The sequence below is a fragment of the Lactuca serriola genome, chromosome 6 (assembly GCF_051521515.1).
Source record: "Lactuca serriola cultivar US96UC23 chromosome 6, Lser_US96UC23_V15, whole genome shotgun sequence".
In the NCBI taxonomy this organism is placed as follows: domain Eukaryota; kingdom Viridiplantae; phylum Streptophyta; class Magnoliopsida; order Asterales; family Asteraceae; genus Lactuca; species Lactuca serriola.
In genome coordinates, this window is record NC_136413.1 from 50,342,263 (window position 1) to 50,352,278 (window position 10,016).

General features: G+C 35.6%; 1 pseudogene; it reads right to left on the reverse strand.

Annotated features, from left to right (window-relative positions):
- Window positions 1–9,346: 9,346 nt before the first annotated feature.
- Window positions 9,347–9,792, reverse strand: LOC145059743 (protein GL2-INTERACTING REPRESSOR 1 pseudogene; annotated as a pseudogene).
- Between the last annotated feature and the right edge of the window lie 224 nt (window positions 9,793–10,016).

Here is a 10,016-nt window from a genome sequence, read left to right on the forward strand (position 1 = left end):
TTTATATCTAGGTTTAATGACGGGTTGCCATGAATCAGAAGATTGTGGGAAATCCAAGTGTAGATCCTTGGTTCCCTGGTTGTGAATTATGTACCGATATGGCTCCTGGGGGAAGCTCGCGTTGGGAATTACGAGTGTGGTGTGAAAGGTCCTTGTTCTGGTAAGAATTGATATAAGGAATATGAACACCAAAAGTATCAGTGGAAGGGTTCAGGGTTAAAGGATAGGTTCAGTTTTTTTGGCAAATCAAGTCCTTGTAATTATATTTGGTTGGTTCTATCTATGCGGAGCTTAGAATTTTCAACAACGGTATGTTGGTTCAGCAGAAAAAGAAAACAATGTCTTGTTCAACACTTAAAGGTTTATCTTCCAATTCCTCTCACATTGTTCGTTATATCCATGGGATTTGTTATCATTAGGATGAGCCTTTTCTTTAGGGAATATTTGTTCTTTCAGTCAAGTGAAAAGTTTCGGACATTAGCATGTGGGTAGTAATTATGTTTTCTAGTGGAAACCTCAGGTAATCAGAAGTTGAGTAGTAAATTTGGAAGGCAAGTGGAAAGGAATTAACAATGGTCCAGTATGGGCAGTTTGCCAGAGAATCAGACCGATTTGTGACATCAGATTTCAAAACTATGCCGATTGGCGCCGATCCAAGTTGGTGTTCAGGTTGGTGTTATGGTATTACTAAAGGTTTCACCTGGGAAAATGTGATACACTTCAGGAAGAATGGAAAGTTGGGTCCCCGACATTTTGGGCCTTTTCGGGTGATTGCCAGGGTTGGCAAGGTTTCTTACAGGTTGGAGCTACTTCAGGAGCTTAGTCAGATTCACAACACTTTCCATGTTTTGCAGCTGCGGAATTATGTATTGGATGTGGATGCAGTGGTTTCCTTGGGCGATATTCTGGTCGATGAGCAACTGAACTATGTTGAGAGGCCGATATCTATTTTGGAAAGAAATATGAAGGTTCTCCGCAACAAGGAGATACATTTGGTAAATATACAATGGTGGCATCGGAGGTGCTCCGAGTGGACCTGGAGCTGGAGGCTCAGATGCGGCAACATTATCATGTGTTGTTCACCACAGCCGACTTCGAGGATGAAGTTTAGTTCAAGTAGGGGAGAATTGTAACATCCCAATGTTTTGGTATTTCTAAATTCATCCCTTTAATTTTATTATATTTCATTTTGGCCCTAAGTCCAAGAAATTGTGCTTTGGAGTCCTTGTGGCAATTTTGGAATTAAGGAAGGAGAAGTATGCCATGCGTACATTGTGTACGCTAAGTGTACTAGGGCGCACCCTAGTACACTGGGTGTACAAATATGTAAGCGGGGAATACTAGCTTGAGGTGGAAAACCTTAATTTTTAGAGTTTGGGTGGTATTTAAGTAGTATTATGTCTCATCTTCCCTCACCTATTTAGCCTCCATTTCCCTTGAGATGTTTTTGCAAATCCTAGTCCATTGAGTGTGTGTTTTGAGCTTCAGTGCGTGTTCTTGGTGTGTTGAAGAAGGAAAGAAGACACATTGAGGATGCTTGGAGGAAGAAGCATCTTAGATATGGGATTCATCTTTCGTTTGCAAGCCTTTCAAGGTATAAAGCTTGCACCTTTGTCTTGTAATCTTGTAGATCTAGAAATGGGGGTTTTATGTCACCTTTTTGGTCGCAAAAGTCTCATCTTGAGCATGACATGTTCTAGAAATTTTGAGTTTTCCTTTCAAAACCTAGGAGGGGTCCTTCGTCATAAAAATGAAGTCCCTTTGGTTATATTTTCTCCATGCATCTTGTAGGAGGTCTTAATGGATTAAGAGCTTGTGTTAAGCTCTTACTAGGCGTGTAAAGTCATAAAGTTTGAAACTTTAAGACTCTAGTGTGTGTTTTGATCATGGATGTGAAATATGGGCTTAAGTGCTTAAGCCATTAAGCACTAAATGGAGTTTGAAGGATGCGAGGGTATGCCCCGTGTATATGGGAGTACGCCCCATGTACTCGGTCAATCACCCTGATGAGCAGTCTTCTATGAGGCTTCAAATACGTTAATCGTATCTCCGGAGTACGCCCCGCATATCGTATGGGTCAGCCTTGTTGAGTTGACTCATATGGGTTGAATCAGTTGACTTAGTGGGCTGACCGGTTGACTTTGACTTTGACCAAGTTTGACCTTGAGGGTATTTTGGGTTTTTCATGGAGTTGGTCAGTTGATGGAAATAGGTATCAGTTAGAATGCTGAGTATCGGAGTCGAAGCTCATCAGTTCTAATAAGTTTGCGAGGTGAGTTTTCCTCACTGTACTTTTGGGTCGAAGGCACCAAGGTCAGCCCTTTGGATTGTTATCTTGGTTTATCACATGCTTGTATGTTGTAGTGATATGTTAGATCTGTATCCTCGTATATAGGATGATGTTATGCTTAGTGATCTGTTAGATTTGTATGACTGTTTATATATGCTAGCTAGGGTTTGATATGTGATGGTATGTTGGGTTGAGGCGGTCATGCTATGTGCTTAAGGCCAAGAGACCTAGGGCTTCCCAGATAGACCGTAGGCCAGTAGGGCGTAGTAGTCAAGTCGAAGGCCCGAAGAATGTCCCAAATAGGCAGAAGGCCCGATGAGGCGTACCAGTTATGCTGAAGGTTCTCTGAGCGTACCAGATAGACTGTAGCCTGTGGTGCATTCCAGTCAGACTAAAGGTTTTGTATGCATGTTGTTTGCCGTTACTATTGTGATTATGTGTTGTGTTGGTACTTTAGGGGAATTTACTAAGCTTTAGGTTTACAGTTTTGGGTTATGTTTCAGGTACCTCAGATGAGCGTGGGAAGGTGAAGGCATGATCGTACACCTCTTCATGTTTTGGTTCATGATTTTGGGAAAACTTTAATATTAAGCATGTTTTGAAAACTATATTGTAAACAGTGATGATTTATGGATTGATTTTAATGTTTAAATTTTTCATGATTTTTATGGGTGTTCCAGAATGTGAGGATTATCTAGAAATATACTCACAACGACTAACATGACAGATAGTCAATATTAGGTACTCGGGATCTTACAGTACATATAGTAGACAAGTAGCATGGAATGTCATTTTAGGAAAACAAAATAAAATACAAAATAAGTTAAGGATGTGTGTTCCCAGTGACTTACCTCAACCACTTCAAGAAAATATCGATATAGATATGAAAAAATTTCATAACAAAAAGTTTAAGTTTTGTAGCTAAACATGAATAGCTATGGAATTTGCTATGGAATTCGGCAATCAGATTTTCTAGCAATTTTCCTCATTGGAATTTTTTTACTATGAGATTATACTTCCATAGAAATTTTTCTATGGAGTTTAATTCGAAACAAATATGTTCCGTAGCAAATTTCGTAGACATATTTGGTAATGAATTTCATAGTAAATTTCATAGACAAATTTCAATAGAAAATTTTGTTGGCATATTTCCATATCTAATTTCGTAAGCATATTTTTGTAGCTAATCCCATTAACATCCCATATGCCAGAAAATCGCTAATTGTCCACATCAAAGCAACTCTTAATGGAAGTTTTTAATAAAATTTGAAATAGCCTAAAATTTGAGATGTATTGACTTTGATTTTGTACTCTTTTTGTGATGATTTCAACGACGTAATCATTCCAAAGGGATAAATAATTATACAATTCGCATTTAGGGCCTAGTAGTTTTGGAATGATTAAAAGAATAAAATTTAATTAAAAAATAAAAAGAATTAAAATTAGTTAATTAAATAATATCTATAATTATTATGAAAACTAATAGTTAGATGTTTATTTGAGCCAAATTTTAATTTTATAAGAAGGACCATAGTCATCAGTTTATAGAAGCTAGTCTTTAACCCATATGGCTAGTTAGGATTTTATGGTCATAAATCAGATGGTAAAGGGTCATTTATGAAACATCATAAGTAACTAGTTAAACATTTAAGTAAATGATGGTCATAGTGTGAGACTTTCATGTGGATGGACCATTCTTCCCGAATGCTTAAAGTTTTGAAATGAGATTTTCTCTTTCCCTCCCATTCATGGAAATTCATCCATGTGAGTTTCCTTCATGATTATTCCTCATAATCCATGGAAGATTTTCATACTCTTGTTGATGTTCATAAAGACCTAACATTTATTAAAGCATATAGAAGGTATATCCTTGTCTATTTACCTTTAATTTTCATTCTAGGGTTTCATGTAGATGTTAAAACTAGAAATTCCTTCTCAATTATGATGTTCGTATGAATTTTAGATGCTAAATCCATTTCCAAACTAATACTAACAAATAGTTGAGAGATTTGGAAGTTAGTGTTGTTTTGATGGGGTATCTTAACCCTAGATTATGGAACTTAAATTTGATGATTTGATTTTACAATCCATGGAGTTTTATGTTCAGTTAATGTATCTAGATCAGTATCCATGGTTGGATTTGCAATTCCTAATCTTATTTAGGTTTAATTGGTTTTGGTTATGATTTGGAGCTTTTCTAAACCCTAGATTCACAAATTCGAATTTTAGCATGAATATATGAATTTATGTTGTTTTCATACACATTCTAGTATTCTACACATGAATCTAAGCAAAAAACTTCACTCTACAAATGTTTTGAGTTTGGAAGAATCTAAATTGTGAAGCCTAAGTGAAATTTTGCTAGAAATTGATTTTGGGATCGTGTTAAGGATCATTATTTGATGTATACATGTAATTTTGAGCATTTGAATCCAATGTGATAAACCTAAATGATTCATCCATTGGTAAACTGGGTTTTTGTGTCTGGAATTGGGGAAATATGAAGTTTAATGAAAGGAATCAAATTCTAAATTGAATATTATGTTATAATACTTGTTTATATCAAAATTCATTTTTCATATAAAGTTAGGATGCTTATGAGACACAAACTAATGAATTTAAAGTGATTCCAGGTCTTGTAGTTGAGAAAATGGACAATTATGAACTTAATTGGAAATTTCATTGCTTGTTAGGAAATAATGAACTCATTTGGAATCTATTTGTGTATTAAATGAGTTTCATAGACTTATTAGATCCCTTAGAATCAAATGGATGAGATATGAGTGGATTGCATGCAAAGTGAAAAACTACATTGTCAAAAAAAGAAAAAAGAAGAAGCAACTCAGCTCATACGCACACATGAAAATATCATGTGCCCGCATCAAGGTCCAAATGTTAACTTGCTTGTTTCAAATGCCTAGAAGGATTTTTTGCCCATGTGCCCACATAGAACTGACGACCATGGACCAAAACTTGTAACGACCATAACGTTTGTATTCGAGCTCCAAATTAGATCTCGTTTTTGCCTACAATCATATTTTAACATGAATTATGTTTTGAAACAAAATAATCTAAGATTTGGAATTAAGGGCTTAATAAGTGACCTAATTGAACACTTAATATGATTTTGACGCTCCTAATGATGCTTATAAATGACACTTGAAATCTTAAACAATCCTCAAAGAAAGAAGGAGGTATTAAAAGCCTAGATTTGAATTAAGGTGAGTACATATCCATAATACATGTCCCCTATTAATTATTTGATTTTTTAAAGTGTTACTTATACTTATATGACTTTCTTGCTATATGGCCTTTGTCATATGTATGTATGGCATGAAAATGACTTTTGGGACATATTTTGGTATGAGAAATGTTTTATATTTTGGTCAAGTAATTTTAGATCATCCTTACTTGTGCATTACATACATGATGGGTTATGAGAGTCCTAGTGACTTATACTACGAATAAACGGTGAAAATCCGTATTATAGGTTATGGTATCATGGATTGAAGCAAAAGCTTTGGGATGGGCTTCACAACGTATTCCATGGAAGTCATGTTTAATGGTCATGTGTCTTTTCTATTTTATTTCTAAGGAGGTTGATGGTTAGTCACCGGAAACGATTTAAGCAGGTAGCTTATTCGGAATCTTCCAGTCAATTGGACCTTTAGTTGAAAGGAACGTTTTGGGAGACTAGTGGATTGTGTTTAGGGTAGTTTCTTTATGAACTTGTACTAACTCTGTATTTTTGCCACTATTACGTTAGAAATGGTTTATGATACAATGAAATGAGATCAAAAGGTTTTCAAAGGATTTTGGAGGAATAGTTTTTGAAACAAGGATATGGTAATGAAAGGTTTATTTTTTGAAAAAAGAATTTTCTAATAATTTTTAGAATCCAAAGTTGGGGATTGGGTATTGGTTTTCCTGATTACATTCTATCGTTCAATTTTGTTATTACTCACTAGGCTCTCCAAGCCTAACACTAAATTTTGACATGTAGTCGCATGTGAAAATGAAACTTAGGATAGTAAGCTTGTACATTTAGAAGGTGATGTATATATGATTCATCTTAACCTTATGTAATGGAATTTAATGAAACACTCTCGTAGATAATTTAAGTAAAAACTATGATTTAAAATAAGTTAAAGGCTTAAAAATAATTTTTAAAGGATAACCTAATTTTTACTTGCCCGTAAAAGGGGTGTTTTAGTTTGGTGAATGTGGGTAGCTACCTGCACTTGATCTCACATCCGTTGAGAATGAGAAATAAGTATTTCTTATAAAGGGTGTGAATATTGTTGGTGATTTTGTATCATCAAGGTGTATTTAAGTGCAATGGATTGACTTGTTGACCAAAAATCAATCTTGATGAATATTAAACAAGTAAGGAAGGTGCGGAGTGCATACTTGTTTAAGTTCATTCAAGATCCAAAGTAGACTGTTATTTAGGGTCGAAGCCCCTAACAAACGGGGGTCCAAGGGCAGCGCCTCTGGGAGTGGGGTGCAAGGGGCGGCAGCCCTAGGCGGGGTCCAAGGGGCAGAGCCCCTGGCTAGGGTCGAACCCGATTTTTGACTTCATTTTGACCCTTATTAATGATCCAATTTTAGTGACAGTTTATGACTGTTATAAACTGGTTTTGACAGTTGGAGTAGTTTTTGGACAAAGAAAACTGTCTTGACTGTTTTCAAACAAATGAAATACTTAATCATTTTGGTCATTATTTTCCTAGTACTACAACAATCACGTAAATCGTAGCTTCATATTCTATGTTCTTGAAACTCTTATGAGTCTTATCTGATTAAAGATTGAGAATACCACCCAAATACTTTAATCTGAAAGTGTAGACACGATTTTCAGAATTTCAAGCCTTTTATTACCCTAAATTTCTAACAAATACCTACGTGCTTTAAAGCTGTAAGGGCAGCATATCTCATAAGAAATTTCCCCCTGGGGTGGGGTGGCTCAGGGCGGACAATATTATGATACGTGCCGAAGGGGTGGTTGCTTTCAATCTCCGAATCCCAAATAAGACATAATAGAATCCAATCCCATACTTGTTTTATCCAATATTCTCTAGTAGGAATTTGATTCATTCGTAAATACCATGTTACGATATTAACCTTCATAAGGGCTAATTTAATCAATCTTCTAGTATAACAATTTGTCTCCAACATTAGAATAACGGTACCGACAATTTTGGTAGACCTACGACCCATATAAGTGTTTCATCTCCATAAAAGAGATATATGGTTTTACCTTATTAAAACAAACTTAGAAACTCTCTGTTCGTTCACATGCTTTATTGGTGGCCATATGTTCTATAATAATGATTATTAATAAATAAATAAAAAAAAGAAGAAAAAAGTTCACCTTCACGAATAGAGGACTCTATGGAATCAGCGGAGCAATTTGAAAATCAATTAGTAGATGAACCGTTTCCATATTTTGTTCCACTGATTCTATAGAGTCCTCTATATTTAGTATTATCCACATTATCACCCTTCGATTGATGAAGAACATCTTTATTGAGAATTACTGGGGATCATACAATAATATTTTTATCACGCACATGTATAACCATCGGATTTTCATTAACAAGAATATTTTCACTTCCAGATAAAACTCACATACAAAATCCTGACACAAATATTTTACTCGATAAACTCCTCGAATTGAAAGATTTGGTAACAAAGAATTCTCCCCACTTTTGACCTAGAATCATAAAATTCTTCGTAGACCATAGTTCATGTGAAACTCCATCAATTTATAACCAAGCAATCCTATCCGAAGGAACTAAATCTTGAACCTGAGGTAGGACTTCACTATAGACATGAACAAAATGATCAATCCATAAAAAATACTGAAACAGAACTAGAACAAGAATATACCGAAAAAAGGGTCTTTTGATACCGCTCTACCGCTCTAAAAAGACAGGACTGTTTCAAACCGGGATGATTTGAAACCGACACAAAACCGGTATAAAAAACGGTTTCAAAAAGGATTAGAAGCCAAGTTTTATATATGTGTAACTTTTTTTTGTTAATCATATATTACCCAATTTCTTCCTTCTATTTTTTTCTTAAATTTTAATGTATCATTTTCGTAAATTTTTTTTGTTTTGAAGGATGGATTAGTGGTTAGAAGTTAGTATCCTAAAATCTTAACGTTTAATTTTAATTTTTAGTCACACATTTCGAGAATGATCCAAGATGAATCCAAAACCAATAATGTAAGGGTCTACTTCATTAAACCAATAAAGAATACCCAAATATTGTTGAAATAACACACAACTTCCATGAGACTGGAACTTGCAGCAATACCCACAATCCTCCGACATATTTAACATTTATATCTATAAAACATCAGTCGCGACAAATGGAATAAATGTTACACAATATGCTGGTAACGTCTTTTAAGTGTCTATTCATTCTCAAGCTGTTTAGGTAAAAAAAGTCCCCTTCACAAACCGAATCTCATCTCAGTTTACAACCTTATAGCCCATATACCTATCGATCTGTTAACTACTACTGTTCTCCAAGAACCACACTTGCATAAGATCAAGGAGCCCCCTATCATTAGTATTATGATTAGAAACTTTCCAGTTGATTCTGTTTATCACGTTTACCTGGGATCGAAATTTGTCTACCAACCAAACCTTGCAGAAAACCAACAAATGATTAGAATCAATCCACATATTTACCCAATTAATGTTTTCCCAAATTCAATTACCATAGGCAACGGCTTTTTTTTTTTCATAATCCACGCATTTAACAGTTTTGGATTCACACCTATGTTCATGCTAAAGATTAACAAGTAGAAAAAGAAGGATAAAAGGGGAATCTTCATTAAACATCATATTTCATCACAGAAAAAAAGAATACAATAGAGTATAAGTAAACATCACCGATAAAAACAGGAAAAAGAAATAGAATTATTAAATAAAATAAAAAACAAAAACTTCCCACTAATTCTAGACGTTAATTTCAAACGGCGGCAAAATATATTGATAAAACTAGCAAGCTAATGACATTAAATTGAACTGAACTAATTTCTCATTTTTTGATCGGTTTGTCAAGAACAACATCAAGCAGAACTGTGCTCTTGCATTTAGGGCACTTCGGGAAATCCTGAGCAAGCATAACGTACATCAGACAGCGAGGACATCCGGCCAGCATCATGGACGTTGTCTCCGGGCTGCTTGAATACCGAAGCTCCATCTCATCTTGAGCAAGCTCCAATGACACACATGAGTTCGTCGGAGATACAGTGATCGGTGACGACCGATTGGGTGATTCCGTCACCGGCCATTGAGTTCTCTGTGGGGATAAGTTGAGTTTCAAGTCAAGCTTCAGTCCGTTTCCTCCATCAGTTCTTCTGCTCATCTTTCCTGGGTAACTTTCAACTGCTCTTGATCCTCTAGAAGATGGAAGTCAATTCCCTGAAAATCAAAGAAAAAAGATATTAAAAGGTCAAACCTTTGATCACTAAACACCGCCATCATGACAACCCATGATCATATTACATGTGTTCACCTTAAAGCCGATAGCTTTTTTCTCAAGTACAAGAGAGAAAGTGGGTAGAGATTAGGGTGGTGATCAAGAAGAGCAGCACCAGAAGTGAGGTGGTTTGGTAGTTTAGCGGATGTAAGGCCATTTATAAGAACTCGGGGGTTAGAGAGAGAGAGAGAGAGAGAGAGAGAGAGAGAGAGAGAGAGAGAGAGAG